The 22,975-nt window shown below is 46.5% G+C and overlaps 1 protein-coding gene and 1 long non-coding RNA gene across 4 annotated transcripts in view; one reads left to right on the forward strand and one right to left on the reverse strand.

Moving 5' to 3' along the window:
- The window catches only part of SLC14A2 (solute carrier family 14 member 2), a 469,281-nt gene that overhangs the window by 27,976 nt on the left and 418,330 nt on the right, over positions 1-22,975 (reverse strand). The window lies entirely within an intron of this gene.
- On the forward strand, positions 14,109-21,026 carry LOC119872582. The gene is made up of 3 exons (XR_005362425.1): positions 14,109-14,665; positions 18,495-18,741; positions 19,717-21,026. It is a non-coding gene; the product is annotated as an uncharacterized LOC119872582 (long non-coding RNA).

Raw genomic sequence — 22,975 nt, forward strand, 5'->3', positions numbered from 1 at the left:
CCCCTTGGAGGAACAGCACTGAAGCAGCAGCTCTCTATAATCTGCTAGAAGCTGTGTGCACCAGGCTGGTGGTCCCTCCATGCCGGGCTACCAGGACTAGCGGTTCCACCATGACTAGCTTCTGGAGCATCCCCTGCCTGCAGGCCTCAGTATCCTGCTCCACTACGGCGGCCACCCGGTAGTGCTCACTTCTTCCTCTCTGGCCACCTTAGCCCTTCTTCCCTTCTGTGGCCTCCTCGGGCTTAGTTAGATCTTCATTTACTTCACTGTTTCTTTGAAACAGCTCCTACCCAGCAGACCTGCACGGTCCCCTCTCAGTATGATCTAGAGTGTTCTCTATTGTTCTATGCTGCCTCCCTTGAATTGCAAGACAGCATATCTTAGGATGGTGCTTGCAGACCCCTGGCATGGGTGCTAGCCTTCCTCATGCTCACCTCTGCAGACACTGCCCAGGGATTGCCGGGCTCTCTTCCAAAGCGGAGGAAGTCGATTAGTGACCTTTCCCTGGCCTATTTCCTACTCCCCATGAAAGGAGTTCTTGTTTTTGACTGTTGCTTCCAGACCCCTGCTCCCCTTGCTGGTGCAGAAAGCCCTCTTCTTTGAGGCTTACACTACTGTCTCACTGCTCCTGCTCACTGCCATGGTACTACTCTCTGGTCACCCACTCATTCAGTGAAGACTTCAGCTCCTACTGGTCACCTTCATCTCCACTCCAATAATTTTCAGCAACTTCAATGCCTGGACATTGACAATGACCTCACTGACATTAACTCATCATTTCCTTCTCTTACCTCGCAGACCCTTGTCTTTCTCATCTCCAGGGACGCTCTCCACCTTTTCTTTTAAGCCACTGATTTCCATGGTCACCACATGGACTTGAGATTACACAAACTATGAAGTCTCAAAAGTCTGGCTTTCTTCTGGGCTTGCAGCTCACCTGCTCAAGTGCACCCACTGACCCAGCACTTTCACATGATGGAGACCTTCAGTCCCTTAGCTCCACTGACCCCGTGTTCTCTCCTGACCTCCTTAACCAACCTAGACTTCACAGACCACCATCTCACCTCTCTCGATGTGCTTGCTCTGCCCTACCCACTCTCTCTCTCATGCTTGTGTGGTGAAATCCTGGCCAGGCTAAACCCAACCATCCATCTCTTCCAGGTTTTCATCAAGCAGCTGAACATTGCCTGAGAAAAACTGCCTAACTGGGTAGCCTGCCATCATTCTAGGATTATGCTTGCCATCCTCTTGGGTGGACTCTTGGCATTGCCTTTCTGCCTTTGGCCAGCCCAGGCTAGTTTCTGCTGCTGCTGGCCTTGCTATAAGACCTCCATGTTGGCAAATCCAAAACATGCTTTGGTCTTCATCTCATTAGACTGCTCAGAGCATCCACACAGTTGACCATCCCTCCTTTACATACTCTCGTCTTTTTGGCAATTTACATTGATCCTGTCTCTGGAAGCTCCTTCACACTGTCCTTGGCTGGCTCCTCCTGGAAATATAAGCATTCTGCTGAGCTCTGTTATGGACCATTTTCTCTTCATTGTCTTCATTGATGCTCTTACCCAGCTGACATCAGCTTTATCCATGGCTTTATCCCCCATCTGTATACCTATGACTCCCAAATCAGGTATTTTCAGCCTAGTTTTGAGCATTGGATTCACAGACTTAATTGTATGCTTTACATTTGCACGTGGATGTTCCAGAAATAACATAAAGTTCATGCACTGAAATAGCTCATAATGTTCCCTTCTCAGATGCTGTCCTCCCTGAAAGGTGCTTGTCCCAGGAGGGCATTCCAAGCTACCCCTTAGAATACGCTGTTCTCTCTCTCCCCCAATCTAGTAATCTTACCTCTAAAATACACCTGAATGCCCACTGTCACCATTTGGCTGCCATCATCTCTTGCCTCTGCTCCAATAACTCCCAACTGGACACCCCACTTCTCAAATTTCTCTTCCATGCCATATTCCCTACGGCCATCAGTACTGTCCTATCAGTACTCCACTCCACTCATGTCTATTCCCTGCTTCAATCCTGTCGCTACCAATGGAAAAATAGGCCTTAAACATGCACATGAGGCTCTGCACCTCCATGGTCCTGTGATGCTTCAGGCCACCCTGGGTTTCTCTTACCTCTCGTCTCTGAGCTCCACCCCCACCTCCTTTCAGTGCCTCGGTGTTGAGTACTTTCCACCTCAGGGCCTCTGCAAATGCTGGTCCATCTGCCCCAAGGACTCTTACTTGCTCTTCACCTGGGAACTCCTTCCCTCAGGCATTGTCTCCATTATCACTCATCAGAGAAGCCTGCTTGGACCACATTCTCTTGTCGCACACTCTTATGGCACCCAGTACCTTTCCTTACAGCATGTCTTGTTTTTTCTTTTTTTTTGTACCATGCAATGACTGATTTATTTGTATACTATCTTCCCACCAGAACTCAAGATGCATGAGGACAGTAATCTTCTCCTCTGTTCTGTTTATTGTTGTATCCCTAGTTCCTAGCACAGACCCTGGCACATAGCAGATGTTCAATAAATAAGTAGTGAAGCGAGGGAAGGAAGGGAGGAAGGAAGAAATGAGAAAGCTACAGGTAATTGCTAGAGTGGGAAAACTTCCTTGCAGAACTTTATGCATCACTATGGTCTCATAAGTCTTGACCGGTTTCAGGAGGGCAGGGGGGCCACCCGCCAGCCCTGCATTTTTCAGGCAGAACTCCACCATGTATAATAGTTGTCCTCATCCCCAGAAGCTGCTCATTTAAACCACAGCTGATTTTTAGTGTGGGTTTGCAGACATCATTCAGATCCAACGCCTCTTTCTCACCGCCACTGCACTGGGAGAGGGCCCTCTCCTGGACTTTGACTCTGCAGGTAGAGAGTCTGCAGTGATGTTCAGCCCACCCTGGAGGGGTTCTTGCTGGAAAGGTTTAGGAGAGGGAAAGGCAGCAAGCCTGAGAACCAGTGCACTCTCTCCCTCTGGTGGCCAAGGGTTGATGCAGCATCCTGGTCCCGTGCTTTGAGATGGTGTCTAAGCCATCCTGCTGGAAAGTGAGGGGCAATCAGGTCTCTAGACACATGAGCTGTGTGACACCACACATCTGGATGAACTAGAAATGTCTTGGAAAGATTTTTGTGGTGACCTTGGTGGCTGTGAATTTCCTTTAAAAGTCCAGTTGAAAAGTAACTCCCCCCCCCCTCGAGTGCATTTCCTTAAGTCTAAGATCTGTACGATGATCATTGTTTAGTGTATCACCAAGAAGAAAACGCTGCCAATCAAAATGGTAAGATGCAGACTGACTTGAAAGATGTTAAAATATGAGAACAATGTATATCATATAGTCAAGGAGATATATATATATATATAGTGATGGGGCTCAAGTATACAGGATTTGAGAATGGGTATATTCAGGATTATTTTATAAACATAAGACTTCAAACACATACACATACACACATTTATTCTTTATGATGACAAAATTTATATACGATTCTTTTAAGAACAGGGGCTTGACCCTGTTGATTTCTGTATTTGCATTGCCCAGCAGAGAGCCTGGCACATAACAAGCCCTGAGTATGTGTTTAATGATTCCGGAAAGAATAAATGATTGTACAAGGGGAGTTACTCTCCAGAGACATCTCCTAAAAGGCACTTTCTTCTCTACCTCTGAGTCCCTCCTGTATGCAGACAACATTTGCAATTACGGACAGAGAAAGAAATCAATGCCCAGGAAAGTAAAACGAGAGAGTTATTTCTCACATGGATTTAACGCTCTGTACTTTCCAAAGCAAGCTTGCTGCCTCATGATAGCAACAGGAAGCAGAGACCCAGGGAAACCAGCGACTTGCTGCAAAGTCAAGATTAGACCCGGCTCTCCGGCCTGAGCTCCCCACCCTTCTGTTCTTCCAACTGCCTTGTAGGGCATGGCCGGGGGATGCCAGGGAGGGTGGCTGCCCCGGAGCCTGGGTCCAGGCCCTCAACCCAGTTCTATTTCATTAGCACACATAGCTTCAGCAGGAACAATGTGATTGCATCTCCTCTGGGGAACACGGCGTTTCTTTGCCATGGGAATGTTTACCCTGTTTAACTGGGGGAATTTTGGCTTTGGGGAAGGATTGAGACATGCGGCAAGAATGGCCTTGTAAAGAGAAGGTCGTTGTGTCTGGAAAGAGCACAGGCTCAGGAGCTGAGATGCCAGCTTCACTCCTTCTCTGCCGCCAGGGGCTCCATGAGCCTCTGTGTCTTCCTCTTCAAAGGGCAACATGGGACTCTTGAGGGCAGTGAGATTGCTGACTTGGTTCTTGGCACGTAGTAGGCGCTCAGTGATTTCTAGTTTCCTTCCTTCTTGTGCTCCTAAACTGAAGGAAAGATGGCCAGAGCAACCAGATGAAGCACAAGCTGGCTGTCCTGAAACAGAACGCCTTTCAAAAGTTTCCATAAGGCGTTGGCCACTTGTTAAAACTGGACGGTGAAATCCTTGCCTGAGCCACGTCCCGTCTGAAGGCGGCAGGCCTCAGAGCCCATTCCCAGATCAGCGCTGAGCCAGTACATTAAACCAGCTTCCAAGAACACATAATTATCTGCTTGGCGTGTCGACGCTCTCCTTGGCTGCCTGCACCTTCTCTTCTCCCTCCGAAATAGGGATGGGAAGGGCTGTTGGATTGGGCTGACCTCATCTCTCTTCAAAAAGCCAGGTCTTGAATGCTCCCACTAGGAGGCTCCCCAAACACTAACTCCTCCGTCCTCTTTGTAAGAATGCTCTTTGTTGAGTACCTCCTGTGTGCTCTTGGATGCCTCATCCTTTTTGTAAGAATGCTCTTTGTTGAGTACCTACTGTGTGCCCTCAGATGCCCCCCAACTCCCCAAGCATCAGCACTGGCCACACAGCATGCTCACATTCCGGCTTGGGCACCGGAGGGTAGGGACTGGGGAGTGAACAGACTTTCAGTAAGGAGGGAAGGAGACGGCAGAGGGGAAGTGGGGCCAGCTGTAGGAGCATAGGGCAGCTCCCGGGCGGGCAGGTGCCAAGAGACTAGGGCTTAGGCTTTCATGTTGGGCGCTTGGCTGAGAAAGAGGGAGGAGAACACTCTAGGCCGAGGAAATGCCTAGGAAAATACATACATGGTTTATGTCGGGAAATCCCAGTTGGAGACCCTGCTAGAATGATGGAGGGGGTCAGAACACAATAAAGTGATGAGAGTAGGGGGTCAGAAGCCAGACTGGGAAGCATTCTCAGTTCCTGTATTTGGACCCCAATTCTTCTTCAACATTTGGAAGCCATGGCCCTGACTCTATTGTCCTAACTTTTAAATTCTTGTCCTGGCTCTGTTGTCTAAAAGACTATCTGTCCCTGGTAGCAATGCCAAAGCATGCCCATGCTCAATGGGGAGAGGCTGTGTCCTCTCTAGCACATTCTTGATGTCAAGGGAGAGCAGGGGCTTGTGGTGGGAGGGGTTTCTTGAATTGTTGGTGTGAATTACTGCAGAGTTAAGGCTCTCCCTCCTGTGGTGGGTGGGGGGTTGGCTATATAAGTGTGCCAGTGAACTTGTCATCCAGGGCTGAGTCTAGAATGGGCTCATTTATGTCATCATCTATCTAGCTGAGTTATGGAGGTCGCAGTAGCTCTACAGAAGAAAAGGTGATTAGCCAGTTTTCCAAAAAACCGATTAATTCATTTGCTGAATTAAGTTTGCTAAAGATTTTGCAATTGATACAATTATGGAAAACCATCTCCATATATTTCTACAACTTCATGACCAAAAAGGATATTCTTTGCCTCTCTCAAACAATGAAGGAATCCACTTCATAGTGCTTCTGACAGTTGGTTGGTATCCCTCAGTCCCATGCAGTAGGCTGCTCTCATTGTGAACATCTCTGTGTATTAGAAACCCTTAAATCTATGGAGCTGACATCCAGTGCCTGGGAGTTTTACCCAGTGCTGGTTCTAGATCCTTCCATCATATCTGTGTAGTAGACGGTACCCTCTTTCCTATGTGAGAGCATTTCAGAGATTGATCATGATCTTCCTTTCTCTGGAGCAGACCTCTTGACTCCTTCAATTTGGCTCTTCCAACAAGGCCCCCAGACTCTCTGTCATCTAGAGAGGATCTCAGTGACAAGAAGATCAGAGGCAGAGACATGACTCCAAAAGGACCTTGCTGAGTCAGGCTGGGTCCCTGGGCCAGGGCTCTGCTGATCTCTGAACTGACCGGACAGCTGCTGAAAGGGAGAAATCAGCTGTTTGGGGCCAAGTATATGCTGGAATAGGGGCAGAACAGACCCACCAATGGTTGCTCAGAGAGGCCAGGGAGGGCACGAAGCCAGGAGAGGCCTGGTCCCTCAACAGACGGGGCAGGGAACAGAGGAAGGGAGCAGCCGGCAGCTGGGCTAAGGTGAGAGGTGCCTTTCTCAGAGCTGGCTCATGTAAGGGGTTGGCTGAGTGCTGCTTCTTGATGGGGGCTCTGAGTTTTTCTTGGCAGCTCCAGCCCAGTGAGTCTGATGTGGCTGAGAGGAGCCTGACTCATTGGGCCAGGGGTCAGGTTGGGCGGGAGGGGAGCCGGGAGGCAGCTCAGCCTCCCCTGGGCCATCTGCAGACTGTCAGGGTTAAAGACGGCTGGTGGTGAGCGTGTTGGGAGTTCTATCTGTCTGGGTTCCCCTGCAGGGCCAGGGCTGGTTCCTGTAGCTGGGGATCTGAGCAGGGCCTGCAGTGGAGTAGGCAGAGGAGGCCAGACCTGCTTGGATCTCCTCCTTAGATCTTGGATACCCTTGTGTCTGGAAGCACATTCTGAGGCAGTCACCACACCCTTCTCAGCTGACATTCCTTCAGTGGGATGACTCTTTGATGTGCTGTATATCGAGTCCCTGCCTCACCACAGCCCCAAACTAGCAATCACTAAGCCGTCAAATTTCATTTCAAGGGCCTCTTCTGCATAAGTCTATTCTCTTCCTCCAGGTCAGCTCCTAGCTGGTCTCCCTGACTTCAGCTCCCTGGGTTGTCTCCACCTTGCCACTGGGGATGGATGAATTACCTTAAAACATGATTTGGTCATGCAGCTGCTCAGAAAGCTTCTGGGATGCTCCATGTCTGAGTGGCTTGCTACTGGAACTGGGTGATTATGGTTTTATGGTTTTGCTTTTGTTCTATTTTTTTAAATTTTAGTTTTAAGATTTGATTGATTGATTTGAGAGAGAGCGAGAGAGAATGTGTGTGTGAGCATGCAAGGGTGAGGGAGGAGCAGAGGAGGAGGGGCAGAGGGTGAAGAAGAGAGAATCCCAAACAGACTCAACACTGAGTGCAGAGCAGGATGAGAGGCTCAATCTCATGACCCTGAGATCACAACCTGAGCCTAAAAACAAGGGTTGAATGCTTAACTGACTGAGCCAACCAGGTACCCCTATGTTTTTGTTTTTAAAACAAAAATTTCTAGGAAGACGTTTTTGACTCTGCAGGTGGCTGCTTTAGGCAAGTCCCCAGGCCCCGTAAGGGTGACATGTCCAGTCTGTATGCTGGCTGGGGCTACCTGGGGTACAAGGTGAGCAGCACTGAGGGCAGCAGTGTTTGCATTCTCCACGGATCTGCCTTGGGGTTATAGGGCTCCACTCATGTGGGAACCGGTTTCCAGCTTCTCTGCACTGCGTGCCCCTGTTCTGGGGAGGAGCTCTGCTCTGGCCTCAGGGCTGCCTCAGACTCCCTTGGCTTTCTGTGTGTGTCGTTCTCCATAAGGACCCTGGCCACACGCTGCAGCCCTGTCACTGCCCAGGTGCTCTCCTGACCCAAGGGCACCCTGACCTCTCTTCTGGCCCGTGCGGGGTTAGGATGTATTTCCGAGAGCAGTAGCCAGACACACATGCACGCTCTATGAACTCATACATACGTGCATACACACTCATGTATGTGCACACATGCACACGCTCACATACCTGCACTCACACTATGAGCTCTGCAAATTCTGCACTGATCTGACCCTTTGTGTACGTGTTTCATACTCTATAAGGCACTCTCTTGTCAAGAACTGCATTTGAGGGGTGCCTGGGTGGTTCAGCCAGGAAGCATCTGCCTTCTGCTCAGGTTATGACCCTGGAGTCCTGGGATGGAGCCCCTCGTGGGGCTCCCTGCTCAGCGGGGAGCCTGCTTCTCCCTCTGCCCCTTCCCCCGACTCATGGTAGCTCATTCTCAAATACATACATACACACATACATACATACATCTTAAACAAAAAACAAGACCCCCAAAACTGAATTTGTTTTCCTGAATGATCCCATGATGAGGAGAGAGGCAGGGTATTTTCACTTCACAGGCCCAGAGAAGGGAGGGTACCCCCACCCCTCCTGAGGGACACAGGAACTGGGAGCATTATTATGCTGCCTCCTAATGCTCAGGTCTGAGCTCGTTCCACAGGAGCATCATTGACTCCTTTGCTATAGGCCGTGGGCTCCACCCTGAGGGTTTCTCTCTAGTCTCAGGCAGAGCCTGGGGCCAGCAGGTCCTCCATTCTCCCCAGGGCCTGGCTTTCTGTTTCAAGTTTGGATTTAACGTGTATAAACACATGCCTCCTTTCAGGATCTGAGCCATGGTGTAAAAGTGGGACTTCGTGTGTCCCCTGGGGCAGTCTGCAGCCCCGTTCTTCCACTTGGCAGGGACACAGTTCTCCTGGACTTGACCTCTCCAAGGACTTAGCCTGGCATGTCCTTTAGGCCCTGGAGCTACCCCCTTTCCTTTCAACAAAACCTTGATAATGTTTTCCCTGCACAGATGTGTATTTTCTAGAACTGACACTGATGAGAGTGGGGAGGCAGGGCTGTTCCTGGGAGGGCATGGAAATTGGGACAGATCCCATCAGGCATTGTCCCTGGAGCCTCTGGTTCAGGTACAGCTCAGAGTCACAGGACATGGAAGGCCTTCTGGAGACAGGGTGGAGGCATTCTGCAGGAATAAGGGGTGTTGTTGGGTGCAGGTAAAAGTGGAGGTTAAGGGGATGGCGTTGGATCTCAGTTCTTACCCGTAGCCTGAAGGGCCCTGGGGCTGGGTTCTCCTGGTGCAGCAACCCCAGGCCCTGGCCTCTATCCCTATGGACTGCGTTCTCCACATTCTGTAACGTGCCTGGGAGCCAGGGCAGGCACGGCTCCCCCCAGTCACCCTTAGGCCTCAGACCTGGCCTCCTTTTCTATACGTGATGAACTGGAGCCCCTGCTGCAATCTAGTTGGGTGGAAAAACAACTGGGTGACAGGGGATGATGTTTCCAGAGCACTTTCCCCTTCAAACTTTGGTGAGCGCTCCTTTCTTTAAACCCCTAGAGCAAAGATTCTGGTTCTACCACACACAGCTGGCCTCCTCCTCCAGAGACATATGCGGTCTGGGGTGTAGCCGGCACACTGAGATCCTCAAAAGCTCTCTACGTGATGCCGATGTGAGGCCTATGTTGAGAAGTATGACCTGGACCTTTGGCGATCTGTCTTTGTGGCACACGGTTACTGCACGCTACTCAAGGTGTGAGAGTTGAGGACCTGCTGCATGTCTAAATGCCCTGTGCCCCTTTCTCAGATAAGGAATCTGCACTTGAACGAGCCCCCCAGGTGGCTCTGAGAAGCCCAGGTGAGGGGGTCTATCAGGCAGCATTCTTGCTTGGTGGGGGCTCTAGGTGTAGGGAGCTACAAGAAGGGAGCTGGGGCATGCTGGGAGAGGGTCTGGGAACAATCTCCATTGTTTTAGAACTTGGGCGGAGTGGTGGGAGCATTCGGCAAACAAGTGAAACCAGATTAGATTTAGCAACAGGAAAACTAAAATGAAACCAAAGCTAGATTTATGACTTTAATTAAGTATCATTTACGCCGTCTATCTCCAGATGAAAGGTGGTGGCAAATGCCCCAGTCCTTTCCATCATGAGTCTTGGCCTCTCGAAGCTAAATCCCTGCCTCCCACGCAACCTGCATGGGGTCTGAGCCACGGCCTACCTCCAAAGAGGCTGGTTTGTAAGCAGCGCATGAGTTCAGAAATAAAAATGTAGCACGTTGTTGAAAATACCTAAACCAGAGGCTCACCTTTGCCTTATACGCTCCTACAAGACCATAATGAACTTGACAGGATGAGCACTGGGTGTTATGCTATATGTTGGCAAATCGAACTCCAATTAAAAAAAAAAAAAGACCATAATAGGAGACACAAAGGGGTCATTGCTGTGAATGGCCCCAAAGAGGACAGAAGCACGGGGTCGTGTTGAGGTGAGTGAGCGTCAGGAGGCTTTTGTGCTGACAGCCCCATGCATCCTCGCTGTGAACTTCACTGGGAGGCAGGGAGGAAGGACCCCCGTAAGGACAGCAGTGATCAAACAGTATGTCTGTGCCACATCCAGGAAGACAAAACAGAGAGAGCCCCACCTGGACTGGAAGGTGGAGGTAGTAAGAAAAGCAGTATAGCTGGGGTTGGCAGGGAGGAAACCACGGAAGGACGGGGAATTACAGGTAGACCTAAGGGAAGTAGCAGGGGACAGGGAATAAGGAGGAAGGAGGACGAGAGGAGAGAAAAGGCAGAGTCACTGCGCAGGAGGAGAGCTTGAAGTCCTCGCCGCAAAGGATATGCTGAAAAGGGGAGCTGGAGAGGTGATGGGGCTGGGGAGACAGAGGGCTGCTCCCAAACCACTTGTCCTTGCTCTGAAGGGACCACAGCCTTCAAGCTGCCAGACTTCCTGGCAAGGCTTCTCCCCCTTCCTTCCTCCCTTCTTGCATGAATCCTGAGAAGGATGGAGCAACAATCTTCCTGGAGAAGAGGAAGCAAGGTGATTGGTCGCACTGCCCTGAGTGTGGCTCCTGGCACATCATCTGGGCTTAGAGCTAGCCAGCCCTTGGAACAGCTACTTAAGGAGGAGGGCCAGAGGGAGGCTGGTGTGGAGATGGGGACTTAATTCTAGCTTTATCCCACCCTTTCTCCTCCTTCATGCCTAACCAATTTACCACATGCGCTTTCCTCAGATCCCCAAGAAGCCACTTGGGGTTACACCAGTTGAGTGTTAAAGAACACATGCATGTTGCAAATGGCCAAAGACATTTGCCAAGATGCTTGTCCTCTGACCCCCTGTGGCTTGGCCGAGGCAATGGGAGAGATAAGTTGGCTATATTTAAGCAGCCAAGGCTCTGAAGAGATGGAATGTGTCTGGGCATCACTGGAAAAATAAATGGAGTTTGTTGTGAAATCTCTGAAGACGTGTTTTCTCGAGAGCATCCGAAAGGAGGGTGAGTGGTGATGAGCAAACCCTACCGGGATGGTCACCGTGAGTGGAACCAAAAGAGGATGGCCTGGGGAGTCTGCTCACATTCTAGCTCTGCCACTTGCCATGGTGCCACATGGGGCACACAGATGCCTTCTCCTCTGGGAAGCAGGCTGCTGATTACTACCTCATAAGACAAAATGCAGAGGGCCGAGGAGTGCACCACCCTGCGTGCTGAAGGTGTCAGCAAGTGTCAGTTTCTGCCTATGGCCTCCTGGCTTTTCTGGAGTTGTTCATAAGCTCTCGAAATCCTCCAACTACCAGGAATTTAATGAGAGTGGAATTGCTGATGTAAATATTTAGAAACTTTAATCTTCCTCAAACGCTAATTTCTCCACAGCAGATTCCATATTGAGTATCGCTCATTCATTCACATGTGTTTGTTGAGTACCTACTATGTACTACCCACTAGAGATTCAACACTGAACAAGCAAAATCTCTTCTTCTTCTTTTTTTTTAATTTTATTTATTTGACAGACAGAGAGAGAGAGAGAGAGACAGAGACTGAGCACCAGCAGGGGAAGCAGCAGGCAGAGGGAGAGAGAGAAGCATGCCCTCCACTGAGCAGGGAGGCCGATGTGGGACTTGATCCCAGGACTCTGGGATCAGGACCTGAGTCAAAGGCAGACACTTAACTGACTGAGCCACCTAGGCAAAAGTTCTTCTTGCCTTCATGGAAACCAGAAGACACACTGTGTCTTCACTAGGATTGCCCTAGTTCCCACTGTGGAGGTGGGTAGGGAATGAAGGTGGAAATAAGGGGAGCATCTTTCTGGTTGTCTCGATGACTGAGGGGTACCACTACTATTTATGGAGTGAAGGCCAGGGAGGCTAAATATGCTGCATTATACAGGACAAGCCTATATGATAAGGGACTGTCCCCCACAAAATGCTCAGTGAGAAAATCTGGTAGACCAAGGATGAAAAAAGTCATGAAAACTAAAAACGTGCCTGCTAGCAGAAAGATTTTTAATACCATCATTTTCCTAAGATCGACTTTTAAGAGATCTTTGAATTGAGTGTGAAGGAGTCCTATGTCCTGTCCTGTTTCTTTCTGTTTTTCAGAGTTTATAGTTACATTCCTCTTCTTCTTGGGCTTGTCCTTCCACATAATGATTGCATTGCCTTTTTGGTGATGCTCCTAATTCCTTCATGCCGAGGGCTGATGCAACTATGAACTAAGACATAGGATTCAACCAGGACTCCAGGACTTGCAGACCTCCTTGATCAGTGCTTTGCCTGTATAAGGGGCCCAGTTCTAGTTAGGGGTGCACATGGGGATCACAGATCAGGGGTGCACATGGCTCATCTGAGGATCCTAACCCATCATCTTGGCTGCACTGATTCTATACCCTAACCCACTAGGACAAGAGGCAGGTAAAGTACACCCCTCAAGACTGATGATGTATCTATAACACCTTCAAGGGCTTCTGAGGTTCTAAGACATAAACATTTGACGGGATAAATGAGATGACAATATCACCCACCCAATAATCATATTCCTTTTAATTTAAGCCCCTCCTTGTCATATTTATAAAATCATATTTGCCATGAAAATATCATCTACAGGAGCTTACTGGCACTTTCCAAATGCAGAAGTGGCCATTGTAAACATTGGGGAGCTTTCCTTCCAGATACCTCTCTACTCATATTCCTAAGCAGCAAGGGAAAGAGACAAAATTATTTTCTAGAACTAGGATCATGCCTTATGAGCTATTTGTTTTTGTTTTTGTTTTGCTTTTGAGCTATTGTTTTTAAATAGAAAGTATCATATTTAATTTTGTGTGACTATAACAAAAGAAAAATGAATTAAAGTGAAACCAGAGAAAGTGCTAAACTTCAGATAAATGTTTACTTGTCACAGGAAATATTTTTAGTTTTCATAACATTTTAAGGCTAAGAAAACAGAAAAATCATTTAAAAATTAAGAAATTAATATCTTTTAAAAAAGAAAAAAATCCAGGTTTCTGGGGCACCTGGGTGGCTCAGTGGTGGAGCATCTGCCTTTGGCTCAGGTCATGATCTCGGGGTCCTGGGATGGAGTCCCACATTGGGCTCCTTGCAAGGAATCTACTTCTCCCTCTGCCTGTGTCTCCGCCTCTCTCTCTATTTCTCATGAATAAATAAATAAAATCTTAAAAAAAAATCCAGGTTTCATATTTAGGTGATACTGATTGCCTCCTTGCTAGAAAAATCAGAAAATTGATTTTCTTATGCTTTTATCAATTTTTACTAATTTTATTATTATTCTTACTTTGTCAGGGTTATACCATTTCATTCTATTCTTTAATTGCAATTCATAGTTATCATACATTTCTATTCCTATCTATTGAAGAAAGCATACCACACGCGCGCACACGCACACACACACACACACACACACACACTCCTGAACATAAAAAGGAATTCAGTGATTATTACTAGTTCTTTTGTTATAGTTTACACGTTCCCAAATTCTTATTGTGGGTGACATTTTATCACACACACATAGCACCTAATTCACATACATATATATTCACAAGAAGCTCCATAGATGCTTTATCTCTTGAGTTGTTCCATTTTGGGGAATGCCTATATGTTGCTCAAAGGACAAATTTATTCATTATTTACATATTTCCTGATGTCTAATGAGTGCACTCTAGAGCTAAAATCTTGACAAAGATTAAAGTGTCTCTAAGGGTATCTCACAAAGTTGCATTGAAACATTCAAAATCCCTTCCAAATCACAATGACAGCAACTGGAAGAGCTCCTCTACAGTATTAAGCCATTATAAGGTGTGGCAGCCAGCCACCACGGTGGCCCTTGGTGACCCTTGCCTCCCAGTACTCACAGAGCTGATCCGTGTAACCAGCAGGACATCATGGGAATGAGGCTCTGTGGCTTCGGAGGCTAGTTTATTAAAGACCTTGCCACTTCAGCCTTGCCCTCTTAGGGCATTTGCTCTGGAGGAGCTGCTGCCATGTCATGATGGCACTCGAGCAGCCTTGGGAGTTCCTCATGGAGAGGCAGAGACCTCCTGGCAACAACCAGCATCAGCTGGCTAGCTGCACAGCAGACTCTTCTTGAGAGCAGACTCCAGCTCCAGTAAAGCCTTCAGACTACGGCAACCCTGGCTGTCATCTTGACATCTTGTCATCTCATTAGAGATCCTAAGCCAGAGCCACCAGGTAGGCTGCTGCTGCTCCTGGATTCCTGGCCAAGGACATTTTTATTATTTTAAGTTGGCTAAGTTTTGGGCAATTTGTTATACATCGGTAGACAACTAATACATTAACCATTAATATCGCCTCAAGGATCTAATTAGCCAGTCTCTTAGCAAGAGCCCAGAAAGGCATATTTTTTATGGAAGAAAAAGTTCTTGGGAAGAAGGAAGGAACAGACACTACTGAACACCTTCTATGTGGTAGGTATTGTTACCTGTGTTTCTTTTCTTTTCTTTTCTTTTCTTTTCTTTTCTTTTCTTTTCTTTTCTTTTCTTTTCTTTTCTTTTCTTTTCTTTTTTTCTTTTTCCTTTTTCTTTTTTTTCTTTTTTTTAAAGATTTTATCCATTTACTGAGACACAGAGAGAGAGGCAGAGACACAGGCAGAGGGAAGCAGGCTCCATGCAGGGAACCCGATGTGGGACTCGATCCCTGGTCTCCAGGATCATGCCCTGGGCTGCAGGTGGTGCTAAACCACTGCTAAACCAGTGCCCTGTTACCTGTGTTTTCTTACCTAATCCTCATAACAAGCATGTAGGGCAGTGTAGAGGGCACTTGCTTACCCATTCAGAGGTAGCCTGTTGACACAATGAGATGATAGTTCATAAAAGAAAGATCTGTTGGCTTCAGGGAATCACTTTTCTATTGGTTGAGCCTCATTGGGTAGAAATGTCTCTTGGGGGAAAAAAACCAGCTCTGGCTGGGGATCAGTTGTGAAACACAATCACCCACTAGTTGAGGAATATACATATACACACACCCAGCCCCGTGGCTCACTTGGAGAAGTGCCAACTAGCATTACCTTCAAGGAGGTTTAATGAGAGACAACATTTAAAGGTAGGATCAGAAAGCAAAGTAAGAAAATACTGAAACAGTGAATGCATCTCATCGTTTGATTATTTGCAAGGAAGGGCCTCTCATCTTGCAGCCTTAGAGGATGTGAAAGACATGAACCCTGTCCTCTAGGAACGGAGAGGTGGTTAGACACATAAAAAACAACGCAGGATGTATTATCTGGGAGATCCCATGCTGGAACCCGTAGTGTGGCTTACTCAATCCTTCTGGGGTACCTTACTATATTCAAGAGGCTAAAATCAAATTTCTCAGCTTCCCTTGCAGCTAAAATTTTAGGATAAAATCAGGGGTTGTCAGAGGCATTTAGGCAAAACTTAAAAGGTAGAAGTGAAGCAGAAGTCTTGCTCTTTCAGCTGTGTGTGTGGTTTTTTTTTTTGAAAGCAAGGTCATGGACAGATGATGTTTTCTTGTTTTCTGCCAATGTGCTTAGCCATCAGCTTTGTGGGGTTTGAGGGGTGGGAGCTAGAGTGACTTCATGATTCTGGCTTCCTGATTCCTGGAATATCAGGAATATCATTCCTGTTCATGGTTCTTGAGCTCAGTAGTTTCAGTGGAGGCCTTGGAGGTAGTGGCCCCTATGGGTCAGTTTTATAGTGTTCCAGGAGTAATTTCTGGCCCAACCTAGAAAGCTCACTCCTACAACTCTGCCCCAAATTTCGTGACCCCACCCCCAGGTTCTTGTACTAAATCCCTTTCTGTTTAAAATATCTGTAGTGGTTTCTGTTTTCTGTACTGAACCCTGAGTAAGAGATGCCATAAGAAAGGAGATTAGGGCAGGAGATGGGAAAGAAGGGGTAATTAGGAAGGAATTTTTGGAGGAGCTAATGTTTTAGCTTAAAGGAAGAAGGATTTTAAACAGTCCAGAAGAGATGAGGGCTCCTGAGTGGGAATGATTACAAGAATCTGTTTATCTTTCCCCCATGTTGGTACCTCCCTAGCACCTTCCACTCTTCAGCAGGACGGGTTATGGTTTTTGTTAAGGCCTGCACTTGAATGGATAGTCACTTGGAGTTTCTGTTTGCCATCATGGAAAATGTGTTATTTCAGTATGGGATTCAACACCCAGAAAACAGATTCTCATGGAGTCCCCTGATGGATCCTACAAAGACAAATACATCTGGAGAAGGCAGTGCCTTTCCTTTCCTGGTGCCTTCCTTCATCATCCTGCTGGAAACTGCACGGTGCTGTCTGGGCTCAGCTCCTGATCACCTATCTCCCTCGGGGAGGATAAAACGGAGGGACCAGGTGTTCTCTGACATGGCAAATCAGAAGAAAAATCACTGTTTTGGGAGTGAGGAGACCTGGGGTCTAAATTTAGCTCTGCTGCCTACCAGCTGTTTAACCTTGGGCAAGTTTAGTGAATAGCCAAATCTTTACTATCTTGTGAATCTGCCCACTTTTCTCCATCTTTAAAGGCTGCAGCCTTAATTCAGACCATTATCATTTCTCCTGTTATATAACTCCTATTATCTTCACAATCCATTTTCCTTAGGGCATTCAGAATAATCTTGCAAGAATGCAAATTAGGTCACATCATCCCTTCTTTAAAAGACCGTTTAACGCTTCCCAGTGGCCCCAGGATGCCCAAACTACTGGGCAGGACATCAAGTCTGACACGGTCTCAGCGGGCCTCCTCTCCTGAAGAGCCTGTATTTTGAGGTGAACTAGAACCAGTGGTTCTCAAAGTGGGACATTCATCCTGAGGGAGATGTAAGACACTCAGGCCATTGGGGTGAGGTCAGAAAATACTAGAACTTATGGGGTGCCTGGGTGGCTTAGTCGATTGAATGGCTGCCTTTGGCTCAGGTCACGATCCTGGAGTCCTGGGATCCAGCGCCACATCAGGCTCCCTGCTCAGTGGGGAGCCTGCTTCTCCTTTTCCCTCTGCTGTGCTCTCTCTCAAACAAACAAGCTTAAAAAAGAAAATATTAGGACTTCTATGTATATTTTTATCTAAAAATTGAGATAAACTTAAGATGTCCTGGTTCAGATCCTTTTTCAAGTTGTCACATGTCATGTATGGACCTTGTATATCATGTGTGAAGGTCAGCATGCAAGATCAGGAGGCTGATGGCTGCCGATGCAGCTTCTGGAGTCAATCCTGGATAAGTACTTTTTATTATCCAGGATTGGATATTATTATTATTATTATTATCATCATTCTGGAATAGAGTGGTTTCCCATGGTACTAAGGGATTTACACAAAATGGACACTTAGGATTAACAAGATTCTTACAAAGACTTCAGCATATAAAGAAAGATTGATAGAAAAGCCCAAATAAATCACAGGAAAGTGCTGGGGCTATTGTTTCCTCAGTTCTGCTTATGTTCTGATTATTCCAGCCACATTAGAAAGTAAAGGCAATGACAACCTAATTAGCCATGACAAGAACTAGGCCCCTCAAATGTCAGGATTATGAAATCTAGTTTAAAAAGGATTTACATTTTCTGTCATTAAAGATGACCCTCACCTAACTGCATATGTGGCTTGACATACTGGCTGATGTACGTACAGAAATATAATTTGCAATTAAACAAATGTATAGGGGGGTGCCTGTTCAAAAATATTTTTCTGGTAGAATTGCACAATAAAAAAATTTGGAGTCCACCGAACTAAGCCCGAATTTGGGTCTGGATTGTGCAAGGACTTGATCCTAGATCCAATACATATCCTCTGGCCTAATACAAGAATGTGAACCTCCTGGTTTTTGATGCTTTTAATGCATTTATAGGGCAGGGTTGTTACTGTGCCGTATATTTTCAGTGGATTTTAAAGGGGTAAACTTCAAAATCTGGGAGTTTTTATCTGCAAAATCATTTGATTTAATATTATCTACTATTTACTGAGAATAAAAAAAGGTCAATATTATGCACCGTACGAAATTTTGTCACTGATAGGATGGGTTCTGGCAACCTGCACCCTCGTGATGGTGAATTGCCTCCTGACATTAGGACCAATTGGATCACACACCAGTTCCATCATTAGAAGCCAGCGAGCAATGCCCTTTTTTGCTCCAGTCATTCTTGAAGTAATTTGTTTACCCCAGCCATCAGAGCACAGTCAATAAACTGCAGGGATTGACAAAGTGGCACTGTACAGGCAACACGGAAAATTGGAAAAGTGAATTGTAGGTGGTGAGTGACTAGCAATAAATAATCAGCTTATTCCCGTTGCAGAAATGTCTATGACTGGGAGAAAATCTGGCCAGTGAAAAATTTGAATCAGACAAAAGTGGGCCACTTAATTCTGCATGAATACACTTGAGAGCGAATATGTTCTGATTCTCCAAGCAAGATGGCTCTTCACAATACTTGGCTTTGTTAAAACCATGTCTGCTGACACTTGGACTCTCTCCAGTTACCTGGCATCTGAAATTATACCTTTAGTGATTCACTCCTTTGAACTAAACACAGATGTCTTCAGGTATCCTCTTTTTTTTTTTTTTTTTTTTTTTTTTTTTTTTTTTTTTTTTTTCAGGTATCCTCTTTTGAAGAACAAGCACCCTTGGGAAGATTTAGCACAGTGAGTCAAAGATCTCTTAGCATGGCTTGGTCTATTAAATGGTCACCCCTGCAAGGGAGAGCTCTGGGACGGTATGAAGGCTCCAGGCATCCTGGGGATGGGGGCGGGTGCAAGGTGGCGGGGAACCCGGGAAAGGGTGAGATGATGCTTGAGAGAAGGATAAAGGGTACAGAAGGAGGGTGCCAAAGGCCAGGTCGAATGGTTTCAGTTTAAACAAAGAAATCAATTTTAACTCTTTAGTTTGGGTCTAACACAGACCGTGTCAAGCACTGAATTTATCATAATCCTCTGGACTTGGGAAGGCATCATATCTTTCAGAATTAATTCAGCATAATATAACAGTCAAAGGACTTCAAATAAATACAATCAACTTTTGGTTTTTAGCGAACCTGCCATCAGCTCGTTGGTTTTTGACAGGCAATCAGGGACACAAATCAGTACTCCCGGGGCAATCACACCCATTTTCTTATCAATTATGGACAAACAAGACAGGAAGGTGAATTTCTAGAAAGAATAGAAAAATGCTCTTCCATGCACCAAATTGTTGTGATTAGGGACTACCTGTCATACATCTTGTAGGATCCCATTTCTCATTGTTATTGTGGATGATTGAGCAGCGGCCATTCTGATGGAATCTTTTTGATGATTTCATTTCTGATGTTCACCTCCCTGCTTGTTCAAGCTGCACATCTGGTCAATATCCTCCCCACACTGCACACAACTGATTGATTTAGTAGATTCAGTGGGAAAAAAAAATCAAAGTAGTTTGACAAAAATGTAGTTTTTTTTTGATAGAAGTTATTAGTCTATCGCTAACTAAATTGATAGGTTACTTTTATCTTGTTTTTTTTCTTTTGTTTTTGTTTTTGTTTTCAGAAATAACAAGTTTAGCTGACTAAAAAGACCAGGTGTCTAATCGACTTGGCTGGTTGTACTGACAGATATTTGATATGACATCAATTGACTAAACTGACGGGAATTTGAATGAGTACAGTCAAAATGTTTGAATCCATCATCGGGGAGTGTCAACCAATTTTTGCTCTGGAGAAAGCACTCAAGTGTCTGCATTTTACCATGAGGAAGTACAAGCTGTTTGGCCTCAAGAAATAGAAAGTGATCCAAGAGAAGACTCCTTTGAAAGAACCTGAGTGATTTTTTGTGTGTGTGCCTTCTGATCTTTTGCAAGAACCTAAGTGTGTTTGGGAAAGACCAGCTTATGTGCCCATTACAGTTACTTGGTCTCCAGGGAAGGCAGATGCAGCAGAAGTGAGTCTGGGCAGATATGTTTTTCATATTATGCTAGAGACCTTACACTTATCCTGTTCCTGAGGTTTCCAGGGCCAGACCATGCAAAAGCAGAGCAGTAGGTATAAAGGGTTTTCAGGTTTCCATAATCCATGTTCCTGCCACCCGACCCTGCCTCAGATTCTTTCTTCCACCTTTGTCCTCCCTCATCAGGGTGTTCAACTCTCCTACTGCCCCTCTCTGGGGAAAATAGTCTCTACTCCCCTTAAGGAATAGGTGACAAATCCCACTACTCACTAAGCCTCCCCAAGAGAGACGACGTTGGCCAGGGACTGACATTTTAGTTGAACACTTACTATGTCCCAGGAACTGTGCTGAGTACTTTACACATGTTCCTAACAACTACTAACCATTCCATGGCTCATTTATGGTCTTTTGACAGTTCATGAAATAACTCTCTTGGCTGAAGTTGAGAGCTGAGGTTCTGCAAAATTTCCAGATATGTTTGACTTGCTCTAGGCAGTGAACTGGATCCCAGAGATGTGGGGTCTTGGGTACCATGCGCAGCCACACATAGCCACACACACCCTGGCACACCCTCAGCCAGCATCAGTTACTGCAGTGGCCGACGCAGAGGCTCTGATGGTTCAGACCTTTCAACCCATTTTGCCAAACCAGGAACTTCTCTGATAAGACCAAAAGAAAGCTCCTGAGCTTGTCTGAGGAAGCACATGTCACTCGAGGTCAGCAGAAGAGACCTAAAAGTTGAGGGTTGCCAAGGCTTTTTCTTGTCTTACTATAGATTTGGGTCCCTTAAGTCAAAGCTTACAAATGGGTCAGTCTGATGAGATCATTTGAGGAAAAGACTTTTTTTTAAAAAAGATTTTTATTTATTTGAGAGAGAGAGCAGAGAGAAAGAGCACGAGTTAGTGCATGAGCAGGGGGGAAGTGCAGAGGAAGAGAGAGAGAAGCAGACTCCCTGCTGAGGAGGGAGCCCCATGCAGGTATCCATCCCAGGACCCCAAGATCATGACCTGAGCCAAAGCCAGGTGCTTAACCAGCCGAGCTACCCAGGCTCCCCAGACCTTTTCTTTTTTCTTCCTTCCTTCCTTCCTTCGGTAGGAAGGAATGTACGGCCGTAGGAATGAAGTTACAGCGCGGGAATGTATGAGGTGGTTCTTTTTGATCTGGGATTCTTTCTTTCTGTTATTGCTTGTTTGTCTTCTTTCTTTCTTTCTTTCTTTCTTTCTTTCTTTTTCTTTCTTTCTTCTTCCTTCCTTCCTTCCTTCCTTCCTTCCTTCCTTCCTTCCTTCCTTCTTTCTTTCTTCTTTCTTTCTTTCTTTCTTTCTTCTTTTTTTTTAAGATTTATTTATTTTAGACAGAGAGCATGCACAAGCAGGGGCAGACAGAGACAGGAAGCAGGCTCCCCAATGAGTGCCCAAGGTGGGGCCTGATCTCATGACCCTGAGATCATGACATGAGCTGAAACCAAGGGTCCAATGTGCTTAACCAATGGGGTCGCCCAGGAGCCCTGTGGTGCAGACTTTTGATGACTTCATTCAGTCAACATTTAACTCAGTGGCGCAGATGTCAGGTTGGGCAGGGGGAGTCCTGGATCACTAGGGCAGAGAGCTAGCCCCATGGACTGTACACATATAAGAAAAAAGCCCCATTATAATTAAGATGACATCAAAGCAGTTTCCTTTAGAGACCTGAACGGTGAACTGGTTCAGACTTGCTCCTTTCTTACTGTATAGCCACGAGGTAGTTACATTACAAAGCATGTGCACTGTCCTTCTTGGACATTCAGGGTTAGGGTCAGTTGCTCAGAGGGGTGGGAAGAAGCTTGGGAAAGGAGGAGATGGATGAGAGATCCAGTTCTGGTCAGGCTCTCCTACTCGTCTTTTATATATTAGGTGACACTGGTGCTTCTCTATAAATGTACCTTTATCACTCCAAATTTCTTTTTCATAGTGCCTCCATATGGCAGGTTAGGCTCAAGCTCAGAGAGGTTAAGTGACTTGCCTAAAGCCACACAGCCAGTCAGCATGAGTCAGTATGATGCTGTAGGTTGGGGCATGCACTTTTTTTTGCCTTTTCTTTTCTTTCTTTTTTTTTTCTTTAAAGATTTTATTTATTTATTCATGAGAGACACAGAGAGAGCGGCAGAGACACAGGCAGAGGGAGAAGCAGGCTCCCTGCGGGGAACCCAATGCAGGACTTGATCCCAGGACCCCAGGATCATGCCTTGAGCTGAAGGCAGACATTCAACCACTGAGCCACCCAGGTGTCCCTCTTTTGCCTTTTCTATACAGTGTAGTACTGTGCTGATCACCCTGAGAGGCAGCAGCCAGGTTTGGAGGAATGAGGGACAGCACAGGGAAGTGGTAAAGAATAAGCTCTGGAGCCAGATTACAAAGTTTGAGCCTTAGGCCCTCCCCCACCTCCACCCCTGCCCGCTTTTCAGTATCATGACCTTGGCCTAATTTTAGGGCCTATGTTCTCCCATTTGTGGTACTATCTACCCAAAGCTGGTTCTGTGGGCATGTGACCAGGGCAGTTTTATACAGTCTTATGCTTCAAAGGATTGGGGTTTGTTGCTCTATAATCAGCATCTTGAAATTCTTAATAATTCAAACATGTTCAATTGTTCAAAATCTTAAATTTGTGTCTTGTAAGTGAAGTTTGACAGACAGTGGGCCATGAATGTGGGAGGCTTGGATCCTTGGCTGACACTCTGGCCTGCCTCCTGCTGCCTCTCCCTCCTGGCCCCTCACCCAGGGATTGCTGCTGCCCTCTGTGCTCAGGTGTGCTCAGGTGTGGGGAGGGGTATAGTTACCTGAGGCACGCAGCAGCATCTGGCCTCTTCCTGGTACCAAGTGAAACGGGG

This window comes from Canis lupus, chromosome 7 (assembly GCF_011100685.1).
Source record: "Canis lupus familiaris isolate Mischka breed German Shepherd chromosome 7, alternate assembly UU_Cfam_GSD_1.0, whole genome shotgun sequence".
Classification (NCBI taxonomy): domain Eukaryota; kingdom Metazoa; phylum Chordata; class Mammalia; order Carnivora; family Canidae; genus Canis; species Canis lupus.